Below are 19,714 nucleotides of genomic sequence, written 5' to 3' on the forward strand. Positions count from 1 at the left end.
AATAAGTGGATGCAAAATTAAAGGTCACCCTGCTACACCCCTTTCCTTGATCTGTATACTTGTAAGTACAGACAGCCTTAGCTGTTCTGCATCTTCAGGCTGTCCCTGCAGCTGCACAAGAGTCATTTATGACTTACTCATAGGAAATCATGCCTAAAGACACCTAATCTGTGGAAAATGAGCAAACGCAGTGTGTTTTAAACTGCAATCGCACTAGTTATCCCTACTTGACTTGTACAATGCCTTCTGACTGCTTAGTCTTGCAAAGTTTGAGGCATCTGCTCACCTAAAACTTTTGTTTTACTTGATGTGTGGTTTATGTAGTATAGGGAGGTTTGGGGCTTGATTGACTAGCTTCTTGAGAGTTATGTTAGCTGTTTGCAGCTTGAGGTATAACAATACAGCTCTAATAAACTGTGTGTGCTTCTGAGAGTGGCTAAACTGGGTTAAATAAACTGAGCATCACAGAGAATACACTAGAACTGGATGCCCGTTTGAATAGCTACTCATTCCAGTCCATTGGTGAGTCCAGGTTGAAATGATGCTGTAAACCAATCAGTATGCAGCTCGTCTGCTTTTTAAATCAACATTAGACAACCAAGACAAGACTCTGCTGCAGGGACAAACCCATTAAATTATTTATCAGCTTCACAAATTGGTTAAAGCCGGGTGCTGGATTGACTGATCGGTGTTTGCATTTGGAAAAGGCATTTTCTGCTACTCCCATTTGCTTGGCATTTTGCTTTTCCTGTGCTTTGGAAGTCTCCATGTGTGAAGCCAAGTTATATAGAAGAAGCCAGATTAAAAGCCTGTTGAAATTGTGTGTGTTGCTTAGAGGGATACCAGGGTAAGGCTCTTAGTAATTTCAGCAAACTTTGAACCAGCTTCAAATCACTCTCTGGTTTCAGCAGACTTCAGGAATAGATTTTATGGCCTTTGGAATTCAGAAGCTACGGTCAGCATGTTTATTTTAGGTATTTGTCCTAAAAGATGCCTGCAGCCAATAATACAAGCTTATTACTCCAAAGAGCCCTTTGTCCCACTGTTAGCCCTGGTGGCCCCGGGGCATGGTTTTGAAACCCCCGTAAGAAATACCACAGTGATGGTTCCAAGTGAACCAAGCTGCCATCCACCCTCTTTCAGCTTGTTTTAGGAGCCTGAACCTGAAGCCAATTCGGTTGTTTGGGCTGGGGAAAGGGGAGGAGGAAACAGGAGGTCTCTGTACTGAACCCCCTTTTTACCTTCTACCCATGTAAAAACACTCTCAAAAACTAAGGAGCTAGTTAGTTTTCAGATGCGTCCAGATTGCAGTTATGAATAGCCTATCCCAGCCTACACACAATGTATGAGGGGATGCTAGTGCCTGTGATAACTCCCAGGACTGATGGTCTTTTCACAGATTTACTCTGTTGAGAGCACTGAGCCTATACACAAGAGCACTTTTTCCATTACAACACACACACATCTATGCCCCTATGGCATTTTATCATGTTCCTGGCATATTACCCCTTTTTGCTAGAGCCACCAGTGAAATGGGACTGTAAAGGTGCCCCTTCCCATCCAAATGAGCATTGATGCAGCCTGACACTCACAGGGCAGGGTGGACTTGAATAGTTGTCATTTCTCAAACAGAAATAGTGAACGTCTGCAAAAGCTCAGTAAAACCACATCACTTTATTTGTGATGAGCTTCCAGTTCTTTGGAGAAGGCTTGAAATGGTGGGTCAGGTACCAGGAGAGTTGCTGCTTGGTGGAGGTTTGATTGGGAAAGGCATCTCATAGCTCATCATTGCAGACAACCAGCAGCAGCAGCGGTTTTATTAGTGGCCAGCTCAAGCTGATAGCTAACTCTACACTTACATATATTAATCCTAACAGCATTTTCTCCAGTAGCCAGCATCCTCCAGTTTAAATGCTGACTGGGTATTTTAGTAGAATATTGCTTGGACAGAAAGTCTGCCAGTTTGATCACTTCCCAGAGACAGAGACTTCTTCCACTGTTTATTATTTACATGATCAAAGAAGCTCTTGATCACGCTAGCTTTTGTTGCTGCTATATATTAATCCCTGCTGCTACTGTATCTCGAAAGCACAGCAGATCATCTATAGGAACTTTGCATGATACCAGAACCAAAAAAAAAAACTTAAAAAAAGAAATATTAATCAACTTTTTAAAATTAAGCAAAATTATTTCATACTCAAAAAAAGTATGCTTTATGCTTTTCTCATTGAGTTAATCACATCTCAGTGTATTTGTGGCATTCTGGAACCATCTGCTGGCTCACCCTTGCTGAGCCTGGCTTGGGAGTACTATGGCAAGGTACAACACAGTTTCCTGGCTGAGCAGCAACCACACTGCTGTGCACACATCAGTGGGAGGACTCAGGTCCTCCTTTGCACCACCAACCTCGACCATGGCTGCTTGGGTATGACATTGTCTTGGAGAGTTTTTTTGGTATCCTTCCCCTAGACTGTTGTTTCCACCACACAAACCCTGAAAAACACCCCTGGGTTTGGTAATTCCCTTCTGCTGTCCCATATACAAAATACATAAAACCAAAGCTAATACTGTATAGAGGGTACAGTCCAGATTTATTGCTAATGCAACAGGCAATGGGCTCTTGAAAAGAAAAGGAGCTCCAGGCATCAGCATAATCAATGTAATTCCACTTATTTCTGACAAGTGAAACCTTGCTTTCTTAGATCTTGGGAATTCAATGGCAATGCATTAGCAGAGATAGATGGAATAGCAACTTTGCGATGATGCTGGCTGTGGTGGCCAAGGTGTGATTCAAGTAGTTGAGATTTCAGTCTTCAAATCCAAACTGATTCAGTAATCAGAAGGCTGGACTGCCCAGGCTGTGCTCTGAACAGTAGTTTTTATAAGTAAGTTAAAGCAACCAAAATTTGTTCGTTCTTGGTCTCCAGACTGGATTTGGGTCAGAGATGCTGTGTAATGCCATTCCTCTTTAAGTGGTGCTGAGGTACTCAGGACATGTGAGAACTAAAGTCTTTCGGTACTCTACCCTGAAGCAAGATACCATCATCTATCTCAGACCCCATTTCTCTTCCTAGCCAGTAAATCCTCCTGCAGGTCTGCTGTGGTTCCCTGGGATACAATTGTCTGCATAGTCTGAACAAACCACTTGCCTTGCTCTGTTTTCAGCAGGGCTCATATTCACCACTTGTTATATTTTAATTGCAATGAGCACTTGCTGTATTTTAATTGTGTTTTGTGATCCACCATGTGGCTTTCTGACTCCATGGTCAAAATTCATCTGAATGAGGAGATATCACATAATAAGTTTCCAGTTGAGGCTTTCAGACAGTTGTGTGAGATGCCACAGACTTGTCAGATGTATTTTAACAATGCCCAGAAGATGTCCAACTGCTCTGACCTACTGAAAAATGGCCTTGTGAACTAACGCAGTGCCTGCTTTGGCAGACATACACTTCAGTAAGTGCTGGGGGAGGGCTGGTTTATTATGGGATAGGCGTCACTTCTGCATTTTAACATCCCAAAGACATTTCACTATTTATTTAATCTCCAAATCCATCAACAAATATTTCAGTTTCCCAGCTACGTCTGTGCAGCGTTCAAGACCATCCGGTAGGCAAGGACCTACCTCCTCAGTACAAACGTGTTTATGTGTTTGTTTAAAATCCCACCAACTGCTCCTACCAAGTTGGAGGTGGACCACTGGATGCAAAGCAGTCTCTTGAGGAGCTGTAACACCAATCACAGGCGTTTAATTCTTCCCACACTGTACACAGTAATGCTGTGTACTTTTTACACACTGGTTCTTATTCCACCAAGTACTTGGAAAGGTGGTTAAGTAATATCCATAGAAACTGAGGCAGAGACAAAATTACTTGCTTTAGGCTATAGAAAAAAGTGCAGAATTGTCCTCGTTACCTCACTGATCCCCATATATTCTGTTAGCTAATGAGATTGAGGAAGGAGATGGGCTGTAGCATTTAGTGGCTGGATGTTAATGTAAAATGAGGAAGAGAACTTCTGCTGTGCTGGAAGGAGCAATGGCAGGAACAAGGTCCTTAGCTGATATCTTATGGTAAAAGAAGGATATCTGGGGGCTCTGGGCATCCCTAGCCATGAGAAGGAGCTTGCTGCTGCTGTGGAAACCTCCTGCAAGGCAGAATCAAGTCACAGATCCCAGCTTACTAGCTGTTTTCCAGCTGTGAAAGCCATCTGTGACTCCTGGCCCCTTAGTACTGAGGGTGTTTAGCAGTGCTTTAAATCCCTGATGCTCCTCTAGAGCTGGTAGGTATTGCAGACCAGAAGGTGGGTTTTCATTTGCATACATGCAGATGTACCCAGCCATGTGAGACCCCAAACCAAGTCCTCCCTGAGCCTTCTGTTCTGCTACTTCATTACCTCTGTTTTTCCCAGTCCTGCATTTTCCCATATCATAGAATCATAGAATCAGCCAGGTTGGAAAATACCTTTAAGATCATTAAGTACAATCTTTACCCCAGGACTGCCAAGTCCACCACTAACCCATGTCACTAAGGGCCTCATATATACCCCCACATACCCTTCCAGCATCATGGTCTTCCTCCTCATAAAGGAGCCATTTAGGAAATCCATTCTTGTTCCAACATCATGCCTCACCCTGTTTACCTTGAAGACATCTCATTATGCCTAAGCACAATTAGGAATTCAGGAGCAAGGGCAGCATTGCAAGCCCACCCTGCTACTGTAAAAGGCTGTGCAAAACAGTGTTGGGCAAGAGGGAGGAAGGAAAGGGCTGAAATGTTAAACACATAATTTCAGATTGGTAAAACTTCCAGGTTTTGATTTATAGCTTCATCGCTAAGCAGATTAATGTGTAATTCAAACAGAACAGGCTCTTTGCTTTCTTTTCAGGCCTGACATATTAGCATTTCCCATTAATCTAGTCAGCTCCAGCATGATGAAGGCTGCAGAAATGGGGCATTAGGCATGTGGGAGTGTTGGGTGGGCAGGAGAAAAACAGACAACAAAATTTGCTTTAGCTAACTAGTTGGAGAGCATTGGACTTTATTTAGGTCTTAGGGTGCAGCTGAAGCTGTTTCTGACTCCCCCTAAGTCAGTAAACCCAGATCCTTTCTCTTCTGGTTTTGGGCAGAAGGCTTTTCAGTGGGGCTGTTGATGTTCTACTCATGACAACAGAGGATGGAGGTATCAATGCCACTTGCAGAGCAATACTTGCAGGGCTCTTTCCTGGCAGCTCCTCTATCCCAAGAGCGTCATGATGCCAGGGTATAGCTGGTATTCAGGAGGCTGCAGGCCCCCTAAAGACATCCCATGGGTTATTGTAACAAGGTCAACCCCCCCCCACCCCGAGCTTGCAGCTTAATTCCCACTCTTAGTTGGGGGCAACTCTGATTTTTTCCCCCTGCACTCTTTGCTGAGCAAGTCCACAGGCTCAGGAGTCACCCTGGAGACTTCTCGAGCTTGATTGCTCCATATTTAAGCATTTATGAGACTTGAACTGCTGCCCTTTAAACAAATAAATAAATAAAAGTAAACAGCAACCAACACAGATCATCAAAAAGAGAGGAAAAATAACCCTCCACCGGAAAGCCCCAGAGCTGCAGGAAGGTCTAATGAGCCTCACATGTTTCCAAGAGCCGCTTGGGAGCTTTTGGCTTGCAGAGTTACTCACCCCGTGTTCATTACAGGCAGAAGCAAAGAGGGATAGACAGGCGGGGGGGGGGGGGGGGGGAACAAATGTTAAAAATTTATCTTTGCCAGAAAACATCCAAACAGAAAAAATCCCGTTTCTACTCAAGGCTCTATGGAGAACGCACAACAAGTGTTCAATAAGTTCCTATCCCCGCATATTTTTACAAAACACTGTAAAATTGCCTTCAGCATTTGATACAGACTTCCCCTCCCTTTCTAGAGCTGGGAAGGATTGGGGCAATCTGGTAGGATCCATCCCAGTGTCACCAGACCCACCATAGCCCACAGAGAATTGATGTTGGTAGAGAGAAAGTCAAAGTGTTAACAGTGAGCTAGGCAGGAGTGCTTATCCCCATTCTAGGCATGTTAAATCAGCCTGCCCAGGGCTGGTTTCTGACCCACACTGTGTCAGGCAATAGACCAATAGCAACTAGGTTCAGGTAAAGCTAGAGGGCCACTTGGGATGTCTTTCCCTGGACCAAAAATTCCAGGTGAAATGTGGTGGTGGAGCTCACCAGAGGAGCACAGAGGGCTTAGACACCTGGAAAGTTGGGGGCACTAAAGCATTTTCCTTCTGAACAAACATCTATGCCCTTCAGCAGCTTGTTGCGTGTCATCTCTCCTTCCACTGCCCCAAGGCAGCTGTGGGTCAGGGCAAGGGGCATAGAGGTTTCTTGGAGGGCAGGGACAGGCAACAGAGGTGCGCTAGGCAGTGGCTGAACCTCGAACTATTTCATCACATTGGGGGTTGCTGCTGTTAAAGCTAACGTGAAGCTGCACCTGGCTGAGGCTTACACTTACTGTTTGCAAACACAACACTGAAGGACTTTCCATGTGCTGTAGCAAGGAAATGAGGTAGACTTTAAACCCACACTGAGCCTCCTATCTGTATTTACATGAACCATTAGGGATGGTAGGAAGAGACTGAGTGGTCAAGTCCCATGACTGAGCTTTTTCTTGTCCAAGAAATACAGTAGCCTCTTGCAAGAGGAGGTGTATTTGGCTTTTTTCTCCTCTGTGTGGATTGCTCCAGTCTGCCTCTTTGTAAGAAACATTCAATCTCCAGTCTGAATTCATGGGAGGGGAGTCTGGTTGTCCCCATTATGATCATGGGCAAAGGCTTTCATGGTGTTAATTCTAGCCCACGAGTAAATGGGTTAGGATTACCAATGCAGCCAAGGAGCAAGCACAAGCAATGCTGAGCTGTTTCTACCCTGGGATGGATTTGAATCTGTCCCAAAACTGAGCTCTCTTGAAGTCCACCACCAATGGCTTGGGGGTACCTACCCCTGTCTTTACTTTGGGTGGCAAGGAATGAAAACTATGCTCTCCGCTATGCTCTCTTGAAGTCCACCACCAATGGCTTGGGGGTACCTACCCCTGTCTTTACTTTGGGTGGCAAGGAATGAAAACTATGCTCTTCCACAAGGAATACAGACTGTCTCAACTGAGATCAGAAGTTCACTCAGCTTATAATAGAAATGCACCTATCAGCAATGCAAGGGAAATACTGTTTGATCCCCTGGGTTTACAGAAACCAGGTCTAAACTGTTTCTTCCTAGGCTTAGCTATTTTCTGCTCAGTGTCTTGAAACATGACATGAGATGCATCGCACATTCCTTTAACTATCAAAATTTAGGCATTTCATCCATGCTGGTTTCTACCAAGATGGGCATCTTGGTACAAATCACTCCCTGGATATGAAATCATGGCAGTCAGGTGAAGTTCCGGATGACTGGAAAAAGGGAAATATAACCCCCATTTTCAAGAAGGGGAAAATGGATGACCCAGGGAACTACAGACCAGTCAGTCTCACCTCTGTGCCTGGCAAAATCTTGGAGCAGATTCTCCTGGAAGGCATGCTAAGGCACATGAAAATCAACAAGGTGCTTGGTGACAGCCAGCATGGCTTCACTAAGGGGAAATCCTGCCTGACCAATTTGGTGGCCTTCTATGATGGGGCTATGGAACTGATGGATGGGGTAGAGCAGTTGATGTCATCTACCTGGACTTGTGTAAAGCGTTTGACACTGTCCCACATGACATCCTTGTCTCTAAATTGGAGAGACATCAATTTGATGGATGGACCACTCGGCGGATAAAGAACTGGCTGGATGGCCGCACTCAAAGAGTTGTGGTCAATGGCTCAATGTCCAGCTGGAGACCAGTAACGAGTGGTGTCCCTCAGGGATCGGTGCTGGGACCGGTCTTATTCAACATCTTCGTCGCTGACATGGACAGTGGGATTGAGTGCGCCCTCAGCAAGTTTGCGGATGACACCAAGCTGTGTGGTTCGGTTGATTCGCTGGAGGGAAGGAATGGCATCCAGAGGGACCTTGACACACTTGTGAGGTGGGCTGATGCCAACCTCATGAAGTTTAACCATGACAAGTGCAAGGTCCTACACCTGGGTGGGAGCAATCCCAGGCACAGCTACAGGTTGGGCAGAGAAGAGATTCAGAGCAGCCCTGCAGAGAAGGACTTGGGGGTGTTGGTTGATGAGAAAATGAACATGAGCTGGCTTCAGTGTGCGCTTGCAGCCCAGAAAGCCAACCGTATCCTGGGCTGCATCAAAAGGAGCGTGACCAGCAGGTTGAAGGAGGTGATCCTGCCCCTCTACTCTGCTCTTGTGAGACCTCACCTGGAGTATTGTGTGCAGTTCTGGTGTCCTCAACATAAAAAAGACATGGAACTGTTGGAACAAGTCCAGAGGAGGCCACGAGGATGATCAGGGGACTGGAGCACCTCCCGTATGAAGATAGGCTGAGAAAGTTGGGGCTGTTCAGCCTGGAGAAGAGAAGGCTGTGTGGAGACCTCATAGCAGCCTTCCAGTATCTGAAGGGGGCATATAGGGATGCTGGGGAGGGACTCTTCATTAGGGACTGTAGTGATAGGACAAGGGGTAACGGGTTCAAACTTAAACAGGGGAAGTTTAGATTGAATATAATGAGGAAATTCTTTCCTGTTGGGGTGGTGAAGCACTGGAATGAGTTGCCCAGGGAGGCTGTCAATGCTCCATCCCTGGCAGTGTTCAAGACCAGGTTGGAAGAAGCCTTGGGTGATATGGTTTAGTGTGAGGTGTCCCTGCCCATGGCAGTGGGGTTGGAACTTGATGATCTTAAGGTCCTTTCCAACCTTAACTATTCTATTATTCTATGATTCTTTGCCCACCCTTTCATGCTGAAACCACAAAGATCTGAGACTTTTAAATCTAACTAGATGCCAAAGTATTAAACACCCACAGACCTGTGAGGAAGAGGTCAGTCATATTGTTCTAATTAAATACATGCCATCCAAGGCCTGGGTGGAAAATGCTGGAAGCCCTCAGGAATGTTGGTATCCATCAGGACAGAGTGCCCAGTAACCTTGCAGCTCGAGCCATCGAACTTCAGCTGCTGCAGTTGATACAACATGCTCTGTAATAGGACAGGCGCCGAGGAACCTGTTTTTGGTGAAGTGATTTGCTTTCCCCAGAGAGGCATTTGTGAACAATTCAGCCATCTAAAGTAATTGAAAGCAGTGGGAAGTTTTGCCTGAAGAATTTTTGTCCTATTCAACCTCTTCTCACTCAAAGAGAAATCTGTCCTGGGTGTATGGCTCTGAATAGCCCCAGTACAGGTCCACTCTCATTGAGCTTCCATGTGTTTCTTCCCTTACAGAAAAGAAGATGATTTTAGGGGAAAAAAAACTGCTTTTTTCCTTCTCTGTTTGCGACACAAATTTGTTGCTGCACCAAAGGCTTTGTGCAAAGGATGCTGTTTCTTTCAGATGTTCTCCACAAGCCTACGTAGAACTGACCAGTGCCATTGATGTGATCCTGCCCTAACTGTGTTTGTAGCTGCATTTGCATTCGATACTGCCACAAATCACCTGCACTCTTGCAGAAATTCTCTTTGCATCCAACCAACAGCATGCAATTGTTTAGAGAAAAACATTTGGCCTTGGGCATGGAAGCTTTGGGAAAAAAACAACCCCAAATTTTGCACTGAAAGATTAATCTCATGTGATAGCAAGAAAAAGGAACAGGACAAAGGCTTTCAGTGCCATCCAGGCCTCAGTACCAGAAGGCACTGAAGTTGGCGTATGTCCTCCCTCTCATTCCTTCCCTCTGTCCCTCCCAGTTTGGAATGAGGAGGATATTAACCCCTTGCAACTTTGACATCCACAGGTGTCTACAGTAAGACACTATCTCTTCTTTTATCAACATCTGCCCATTGATTTCTTCTGAAGTTTAAATAAAAAGAGTCATTTCTAGTGTCCACTCATTCTGACTAATCTATAACACTCTTAAAATCTCCCATGCACTGCATTCATTCATGTGAGCTCAGAGCAGAGGAGGGTTGTTATTTTCCTAAATTGGAAGCCTATGGACCCAAGCCATAGGAAAATTGACATGGAATTTCAAACCCTGCCTTTTTTCCTTTCTCTCCTTTTGGTCTGGGAGGTATATTTTTTTAACCGTATAAGTCCGAGGACTCATATGATGAAGCACAGCTTTGGGACTGTCCTATCCAACACTCCTGGGGAAAGCTCCGCATGACAACCAGACTCGAATACAAAGAGTTATCCAAGGTCAAATTCCTCCACACTGTGAACTTCCATCTGCCTCTCCAAGGGGGGATTAGTGTCTCTCCAGCACCTGGCAGGAGTCACCCTCATGTCTGCAGCATTGCATAACTTGCAAACCCCATTGCGTACAATTACACTCTAGCTTCACTGGTCACTGCACTGCTGGAGCCGCCGGCCGATGGGGCTCAGGGTGGTCTCATAAAGCTCCAGGAGAGCAGGAATGTGGGTTTTACAGTCATTGCAAACCCATTTTGCTCCACATCCAGGGGGCCCAATCTCAATCTCTATGTCTTCAGGGGCTTAACGTGTTTGTACAGCCATTTCCATGCTGGTAAAGAGGCAGCTCACCGTAGAAAGACCTGTTTGAGGGCTGGGAATTTTTATGTTACTGTAAGTTGTTGTACTCGAGTTGACCTCTGCTTTTTTCTTTCTTAGACTATTTCTTTAATACTCTTTACAGCCCCACAGCCATAGGAGCCTAGAGTTGTGCAGGTCCTCATGTATGTAGCCACAGCTGAGACAACCACTTTGGGTGTCGGCAGGGCTAGTGGCTGAGCTGGGCTTTGCAAAACCTCTGAAGATCAATCGGGGCCTTTGCAAAACCAGACTGCAAATGAGGAACGGCTTGTATCGGAGCAGCCACTGGGATGGGGAGGTAGTGAAGAAGGAAGGGGAATAAGCAGCACAAGGGTTGGATAATTTCTAATTAAAGTGAGAACAGAGTCACTGTTCATCCTAGAGGGGTTCTGGGAAGTTCGCTGCGCCGCATATTCTCAGGCATTCATCATCTGAAATGTCTCTTAATTGCCACTATTATATCATATCACAAACATTCCCGTAATTTATCAGTCATAACCTCCTACAAAGGGATTCTTTCATTCAAGCTGTTTTCACAGAACTCTTTTCCCCTTGGATCCCGTTCCTGTAACACGCTCAGAGCAGGAATCTGGAAGTGGAACTGGGTTTTTTATTTCTTCTTTCTAAACACTGGTTGTTGCTTTCCAGAGAGCATGTTTCAGCAAAGGACTGTGGTCCATTTTCAAACCCTTTCCTCTTTGTCCCAAGATAATCAGCTCTTAACAGCTCTTCTTCCTCTTATGGTAAAAGCTGTAATGTAAACATCCAGGGTGTCCTAAGTGTCAGGATCCAGCAGAGTGCTGCTAGCCCAGACGAAGGGTCCCCACCACGGGGCTGCCTTAAACATTTGGCTCAGCCTACAGACTGTATTTATAATCTAAACTCCCCTTGTCAGTTCCTAACTCCTGGCTCCAGTTGGAGAAAACTTAACATTCTGTGGGTTGTATTTTCCCACCACTCAGTCGAGAGCCGAAATTTTTCCTCTCAGAAAATACACTTGTGTGTCAAGGGCCAATGACCTAAAAAATATCAGTAGTGTTGCAACCTAAATATAGCACAGGACTGAAATCCTGAATTCCTGGTAGGGAGCCAGTGTAAACAGCCATCGTCTGTGTGACCAGAGAGGGGTGCGCTGCAGCCTGGGGCTTTTTCTTTCTGCTATCTCACGCTGCAGCGCCTGGATGTCCTGGCATGAGTGAATCATAGAAGGGACCTTACAGATCACCTAGTTGAGGAGCCCTTTGTGCAAGGCCAAAACCTTTCCCGTATATGGGCTTTGTTATCTAGTTCCAGCAGAAGGCACATCACTTCAGAGTCATCCCCACCTGAAGATGATGTCCTTCCACTGATTTATACCTACTTCTCATAAGGGGTTAGTTCTGATGGGGAAAGCCCCAAGTTCAAGTGCTGCCATTGACTTTGCCAAGGAGTCGCATCACAGTGATAAGCCATGAGGACAACCCCCCTTGTGAACAGCAAACCAGCCAGAAGTGATTAAGCCTTGACTCATCATTGGGTGTTGGTGGTCATCCTAAGAAGTAATCCACCTCTGTCTCCCTGAGTGGGAGGCTGTGATTCCCAGCCACACCACTTTATAATAACAAAACTAGTCACATTATTTATCTGTGGATGCTTTCACAAACACAAACTCATTCCTGTGATTTGTTTCATCTTACAGTTCACATGTAAAATCTCTCTTGCCAGTGCTGGGGGTGACCAAGAAAGATGAACCCATCTGCCCTGTAGAAGTCTAGAATTGCTCAGCACCATCTCCCACGCATTCTACCTTCAGCCTGGCCCATCATCCAACATTTATTAATACACATAGGTAATGTCTTAGCTGTTAGATGGGGATGAGGAAGGCATGATAGCCCTTAGAAATTGCTCTCCCTCTTGCATCAGACTTGAGAGGGTTGGAAGTAAATGAAATCTGGCTGGGAAATGCATGAGGGAATACAACATGCTTGGTGTTGAAAAGGTTTGTGAATGCTCAAGGGTGGGCACAGTTCATTTTTGTCGGAGCTGGTAACTGCTGGTTTACCTCACCCCTTTACATTTCACTACCCTGACTCTCAGTGGATCTCATTATCCTGGAAGTCATTCAAGAGTCTCCACCTCCTCTAACAGGGCTCCAGACCCCTTGCAGGTCTCCAGAGATTAATTTTTATTAATATAGCCTAGACATAAGATTTCCCAGTGGGGCATTTGCTCCCATGTCTTACACGTTTGTCGTGGTTTAGGGATGAGTGTATCTGGATGGTCCCTTGGGATTTCCTCCAAAGGTTTTTTTCGAAGGAAATGTCTTCTCGAAATCTTTCTGTTCACTTGCACCTCTTCCCAGAGTGTGCTGTTCCTCAATCATTCTTTGCCTCTATTTGCTTTGGTGCAACCAAACTCCTGCCTGTGATGAGAAGCCTGTAGCCTTGAAATACCTGCACTGCCCTTGAAATACCATGTATCTGCCCTTTCACGTATTCAGGCAGAATTTTTTCCCTTTCATCTGCTGTTTCTCCTCCTGCTTTTCAGTACTTTTTGCTCTGCTATTCTTGCCAGGAGCTGCACCCCCATTTCCACCCTATCTCCCGTTCATAAGCAAATCAAAGCACTTGCAGATGACAGTGCTTCTAGCCTTCTCTAAGGCAAAACCCACATGCCACTTAGGATGCCAAGTGCTGCTTCACATGTCCATGGTGCACCCCAGGAGTGAGTGCAGCCGAGTGATTGAGCATTCATTGTAGAGCAGCAGCTGTGGAGCACAGGACCAGTTATTTCAAGAAGACTCCTATCTAAGTCATCACTGACCTAATTCTTATCACCCAGCAATATGCTCTTTATGCTCTTCCTTTTTATGCCATGCTACCCAGAAGGTCTTCCAGGAAAATGAAACACAGAAAAATATTCTGAAAGGCTTTTGCTGGGCCATTTGGCAGTTGGGGAAATCTGCAGAATCACCGATCCTTTGGCAGTTTTATAGCTATGAAAATAAAGGGAGTTTTAAATTACAACGGTATAAAATCTGGAGACAGACTGGGACGAAGCTGGATCTCAAATCAGCAGTTGTTCTGATGCTGGTTTAGACTGGAAGAGGCTTTTGGGGGGTAGTAGAATGCTGGGAAATGCAGGATAAGCTGCTTCATTTTGGAGGGAAGAGGGGAAAGTCAGACATTAGCTGTGCTAATTTAACAGGTGAAATTTGCCTTGGGCTTATTTTCCTGGCCTGAGATAAGGACACTGGGCTCTACAATCAGCTTTGCCACATGGACGGTAGGATCTTGGGATCTTGCATGATCATTGCCTCCTATGCATCTGTGTTTCCTCCTCCCATTGCTCAGACCTGTTTTGGGACAGGTTTGTTGAGTTTATAATAGTGCACTTCATGAGACTTCAGCCAACCTATAAAAGCTGCAACATATTTAATAAATAGATATCTTAATGACAGACAACACAGTTGTTCAGCACCTAGTTCATATGGGCAAAACAGTCTGCGCTGTGGGCTGGTCTTACAGGTGCAAGAGACAGCTTCCACACCATAGAAGCATGGGACCATGATAGAATGATTTGGGTTGGAAGAGACCTTAAAGTTCATTCAGTTCCACCCCTCCTGCCGTGGGCAGGGACACCTTCCACTAGAGCAGGTTGCTCCAATCACCGTCCAACCTCTCCTTGAACACTGCGAGGGATGGGGCAGCCGCAGCTTCTCTGGGCATCCTGTGCCAGCACCTCACGACTGGAGCTGGTAGAAGTGAAAGTGCCTGTGCAGGGTTGAGATCACACATTGGGAGGCAAAGTCAGATTAACAATGTTTTTCGCTGCACAAAACACGTACAGCAGGACCTGGTGTGGAAACAAGGGTAGGTGTGTTGTGTGGAACTGCTGCCCTTGGACTGCTCAGGCTTTATTGCACAAGCAAGCAATACCCCTTTTCACAAGTTCTTTGGAACCCCTTGAACATGGATTTTTGCCAGAAAGCCAAAGGAGTGCAGTGAAAATCCAACAACCCTTTCTGCTGTCCTTTCCCAGGCAGTAGTAGGACCGATAAAGATCTTCCGAAGAGCTAAGGGTTTCATTAAAAAAAAGAGAATCAAAGATCTTCTTTCTTTCCCTGTTTTTATAGAACTATCCCTGATTTGTTTGGGTCTTCCTTCCCTTTCACGAGCCTCAGCATATGTAGATGGAGATGTCATAACCCATCAGCAAATGGCTCAGCGAGATCGCATTAAGCACGTGCTGTTTGACAGCAGAAACCGAAATCAGGCATTAGCACTGGATGTTAGCCAAGTCAGAAGTCTTTAATTGCCTTCAGCAGCAAAGGTGTGTGAAGTCAGGAGTACCTGAGAAGACTTGAACAGGTTCCCTCTCTCAAAGCACAGTATTTACCAGCAAAACATCTAACCTGGGGGATGGATAAACACAGGAGTGAGGAATTAGGAGAAGGCACGAAGCTGCGATGCACAGTACCACCTAGTGACAGAGCCCAGCTATATAAGAAGGGCAACTTTGTGTTTGCAAAGTTCAAGATCTGTTTCCAGTTCCAATCTTTAATTCCATTTCCCAGATGTGCTACATGTGCTTTTGTATCCTGTAGGTAAAGGGACTGCATCGTTCAAGCAACCCTGATATTTTTTCCCCTCCTTTTTATGATTTCCTGTTCCCAAAGCAGATTTGGGATGCAATAGGCAGGTTTCTTGCGTCCAGCAAGAGGATGCCGTTTTGATTGTTATATGAGTGTGCAGGTTGGGCTGGGCATCACCCATTGAATCACCCACAAGGAATTCCTCAGTGCATTGTGCAACCAGGGAATGGGAAAATGCAAGGTCCAGTGAGTAACACAGCCTTCCAGGGCATCTGAAACGAAAAGAAATGCCACGGAGTTGTTCCATTCCTAGTAATGGTGAGACAGAGCAGTGTGACATGCTCGGCTCAGGAGAAGGCTTGTAACCTTTTCCATTAATTTCCTTTCAAAGAATTGCTTATTGAAGGCTAAGCTGCTTAGAGGCTGAGTGTGTCTTTGTCCTTTTATTATTACTACTGCTGCTCCTCTCGCTTGCTCTTTTAAGAGAAAGCAGTTACTGTTCATTGATGGCGTTTCTCTCTCTGTGGCTATCTGAAATGAGCACAGCATCAGGATGGGATATTTGTCACCTTTTGGCAACGGTGGGATTACACAGAGCAAAGTGAATTAGAAGAAATCCAGATCTGTGGAATTTCCCCATACTTCAGCCCACAGATTTACCCATGATCCAAGCAGCTGGGCTTAAAAGGACTGGATTTCTTCTCCTCATTAAGGTCCCTTTACACATACTCTTGAGTGAGAGCAAAAGGCTCCATTCAGTCTCTGTGTGTGGGTGAGTGAGCAGGGACTCACTCAGTGTCTGGGTACCATCTTGCACCTTGTGGGAGGAAGCAAGAGAGTACTGCACCTCCCTGCAAAGCCCCATGCACATTTAATGCTTCTGCACACAGTCTTAAATGTCTGCATGAATTACAGTTGGGCTGGGGTTTGGACTAACCGCTATGCTCTGTGCTTTGCATGAACAGATAGAAGGGGTGCCTGTGTAAGGTTAGGGTTATGATTAGAGTTAGGGTTAAGGGCAAGGTTAGGGTTAGGGTTAAGGTTAGGGTTAAGGTTAAGTTTAAGGTTAGAGTTAGGGTTAAGGTTAAGTTTAGTGCTAGGGTTAACATTAAGGTTAGGGTTAGGGTTAAGGTTATGGTTAGGATAGCCTTTTCTTCCTATTATTCAGAAAAAACCTCTATAGGGAAAGGATGTTCAGGCCTTCTCCTAGACCTTATCTAGAAGCTGCACTAGTACATAGGGAGTGCCTTGCTAGTACACCAGGCAAGCTGATATGGTTCTCTGCGTGTTCAAATCAATATCCTTTCCTTTCTTCAGTGGGAGTCTTCTTCTAAAGACTGATTGGTAGCTCAAATCCCAACCCTGTGCATTGTAAATAACGTCATTTCCAGCAAGATTTCTTCCTAAGGCTTATCCTTCTTGAGCTTTCTCTTTTCCACAATCCATGGTGCTACATGCAGCTACTGAGCACAGAAAAATCTCTTGCAGCTGGGTAAACACGCCTGAGTGAATACGGTCCTTCACAATGGAGTCACCAGGAAATTCAAGCACCTCAAATGCCAACAATTCAGACGGAGCATAGTCATGTCGTTACAAGACAAGTTCCTCCCAAGCACCAGGAAAATGCAGTCTGCCTCACAGAGTTGCACCTCAAACAATAGGTTTTCCATTCCATAGGTATCCAGGATCAGCCCTTTCCCTCTTGTCTTCTTTCAGACATCCGTGGTGGTGAGAAGGAAGATGAGTTTCTGCAGGGAGATTTAGGATCTTCCCTGTTACCTGGGATGCTTCAGCTTATAACAGTGTTAACCAGCCCCATTCTCACTGCAGGCTTGAAGTCAGTCTGGCAAAAGGACAGGGGGATGATTAATGGAGAAACATTAACAGGATAAATCCTGTCCATTATGCAGGGAAAAATGTGAATTATGACGGTGAGCTTATTAATGATTTACACTGGGCTGATGGAGAGCTTCCACAGGCATAGGGTTATATGAGCTCTTAGGCACCAGGGTGAGGGGCAGAGGTGGAGGATTCTCCATCCCCTTACACTTTCCCTGGAATGTTACGATCTGTGTTGGAAATACAGTATCATTTACTTCAGTCTGAACGTTTGTCTGGTGGCTTTGCCCATTGTGGTATCTTGTGGCTCTTAGATTTGTTGGCTTGGAACCCATGCAAGCTCCCTTGTTCCTGGATCTACTAATCTTACATGTCTTCCTGAAATGCAATAGTTAGCATGCAAAGCAACCCATATTAATCTCCATCCATTGCTGCAAGGCAAACTTTCCCTCACTGTAAATTGCAAATTTACCAGGACCTGACCTTGAACACAAAAGCCAATATAATATATGCTGATATGGGAAAACTGGCTGTGAGTCTCAATGAGCGTATACCAAACCAAATCCTGAAGTCAAGAACTGGGCAGCTTTATATTAACAGAGGAGCTGGCTTACTGTGTTCTTGGCATACGTGAAAATTAATCATATCCTGCAACAATGTTCACAGGATGCATTTGATTTATTACTAATCCTGCACACTCTTGCAGCGGCTGATCTGCTGCCAGAGGGTATCATAATGATGCAGCTGGCACCCCTGTTGTGACGGCCATCAACACAGCCAACGGCACACACACTGGATCAGTCATCCTCAGCGATACTATTGCATTTGCTACCTGAGCTGAAACATGAAGCCCTGTAGCTGTGGTTTTAAGTTTGTCTTCGATATAAAGAATAAGAATATACTATCATTATATATTCTTATGCAAGGATAAGAATGTATAATGTGCACAGACTGGGTGAGAGGTATAAAATACTTCAAACATGCAAATCTGCAGAACAAAACTGATTTTGGCTCAGACTATGGGAAGTTCTATCCCCTCCATGCCAGGTAGTCAGCAGTGGAGGTGTGTGGGGAAGCTGTGCATCACCTAAGGGGGAGACAGTTTGTGATCAAGAATGGAAAGACACAGCTATCGCAGTGCTGCCTTGCTAAAACACAGCTGACCCTCCTGAGATTAGGAAAGATGTCAGAAATGGGATTCTCATTCTCTGAGGGTTTCTTGCCTCATTTCTATGCTGGGCCCTGCCTCGAATAAGTCATTTCAGATTTTAAAATACACCACCAAATGTTTGGGACAATTGAAACACGCTGTCTTTACCGTGACAGCATTTATAGTACATGCTCCTCTTTAGTGGCTGGGTTTTTTTTAATGTAAATTAATTTTTTTATTATTATTTTTTTAGGAAAAGTCAAAATAGATTATTCAGAATTTTCCCACTTTTTCACCACAAGTGTGACTTTTAGAATAACATGACTTTGCAGGGCATTTTGGCATGAGTGCTTTCTCTGCCAAAAACTACTTTCAGCAACATTTTTCCAGTGTACCAAAACAGCCCCCTTGCCCAGGGTCTGACAATGCAGATAACATTAAATGTGCCCGCTGACCACAGCTGTGTCCATCCTCACAGCAGCTCACTCACTAGAGGTACCTATGGAGAAAGGAGAGTAGATTTATGCCATTCAACTTCTTCCCTACGGAAGAATATGCTTTGTGCAAACCAGGAGGGTTTCATTTTCAGAGCAAGAGTGATGTATTTCCAAAGGTGAAATGTGAGGTGAAGACAGATGCTCAGGAGGGTCCCACTGAGCTCAAGGCTGAGTCAAAAGACTTTACCCCTCTCGGATGTAAAGTCACATCATAAGTTTGGCCTTACTTTAATTTTCCCAAAATCAGGGATTTAGTGGTAGGGCTGGTTTAAATGCACATAACCCATAACCTTGGACATCAAGATAGAAGCCCTTACCTGTATTTTGAATTCTGAGATGGCATTTTTGCTTGACCTCCCCATCTCCTTCCACCTTGATCAATAAACTAGAGGAAAAGTGGTGCAAAGCAGAAGATTTCTGCAGCATCTGGGGACCCTTCCCAAGGGCAGAGCCCTCCTCTGGCACAGGCAAGACATCTGCCACCCGTTGTGGGTGACCCTGGGACAGAAAGCCTGGTCCGACATCTCCCAGCCAGGTCTGTAATTATCCCACAAGGAAAGGCAACTGTCTACACAAACTGTGAAACATGAGGGCTGTCAGCATCAGAGGGGATTCGCACTGGCGATGACAGGCATGACCTGGTTTTCTTCCTCTGTTTGTTTATATGGTGACAGGCTGTCATTCCATGAATAATCTGGAGTTTTCCTCTCAGGGGTTTCTCCCTTGTTACTTTGGTACTAAGGATAACCAAGGCAGGGATGGGGACAGACACTCTGCTCTCTGAATTAGTGACTTTAAACTGTGGGGAACCAAGTGAAGAGGGAGCAGCATGTAATCCCCAAACTGCTGGGAGAAGACTAGGGATCTCCCACCCACTTCAGGGGAGAGCAATGAAGGTGGCAGGACTAGAGGAATACTATCCACTCTCCTGCTCTGTTGTCTCTGCAATTAAGTTCCAGCAGAGCGGGCCCTGTATCCCATCCATCTCAGAGCAAGCTCCACATGGTGCTCAACAGGAAGGGCTTCTCCGCTTCTCCCACA

The 19,714-nt window shown here is 45.3% G+C and overlaps 1 protein-coding gene across 4 annotated transcripts in view; it reads left to right on the forward strand.

Annotated features, from left to right (window-relative positions):
• The window catches only part of FRMD4A (FERM domain containing 4A), a 380,270-nt gene that overhangs the window by 191,694 nt on the left and 168,862 nt on the right, over window positions 1–19,714 (forward strand). The gene's annotated exons all lie outside the window — the stretch shown is intronic.

The sequence above is a fragment of the Pezoporus wallicus genome, unplaced genomic scaffold (assembly GCF_028554395.1).
Source record: "Pezoporus wallicus isolate ANWC-B61680 ecotype Strahan unplaced genomic scaffold, APGP_CSIRO_Pwel_v1 contig_3058, whole genome shotgun sequence".
NCBI lineage: Eukaryota > Metazoa > Chordata > Aves > Psittaciformes > Psittacidae > Pezoporus > Pezoporus wallicus.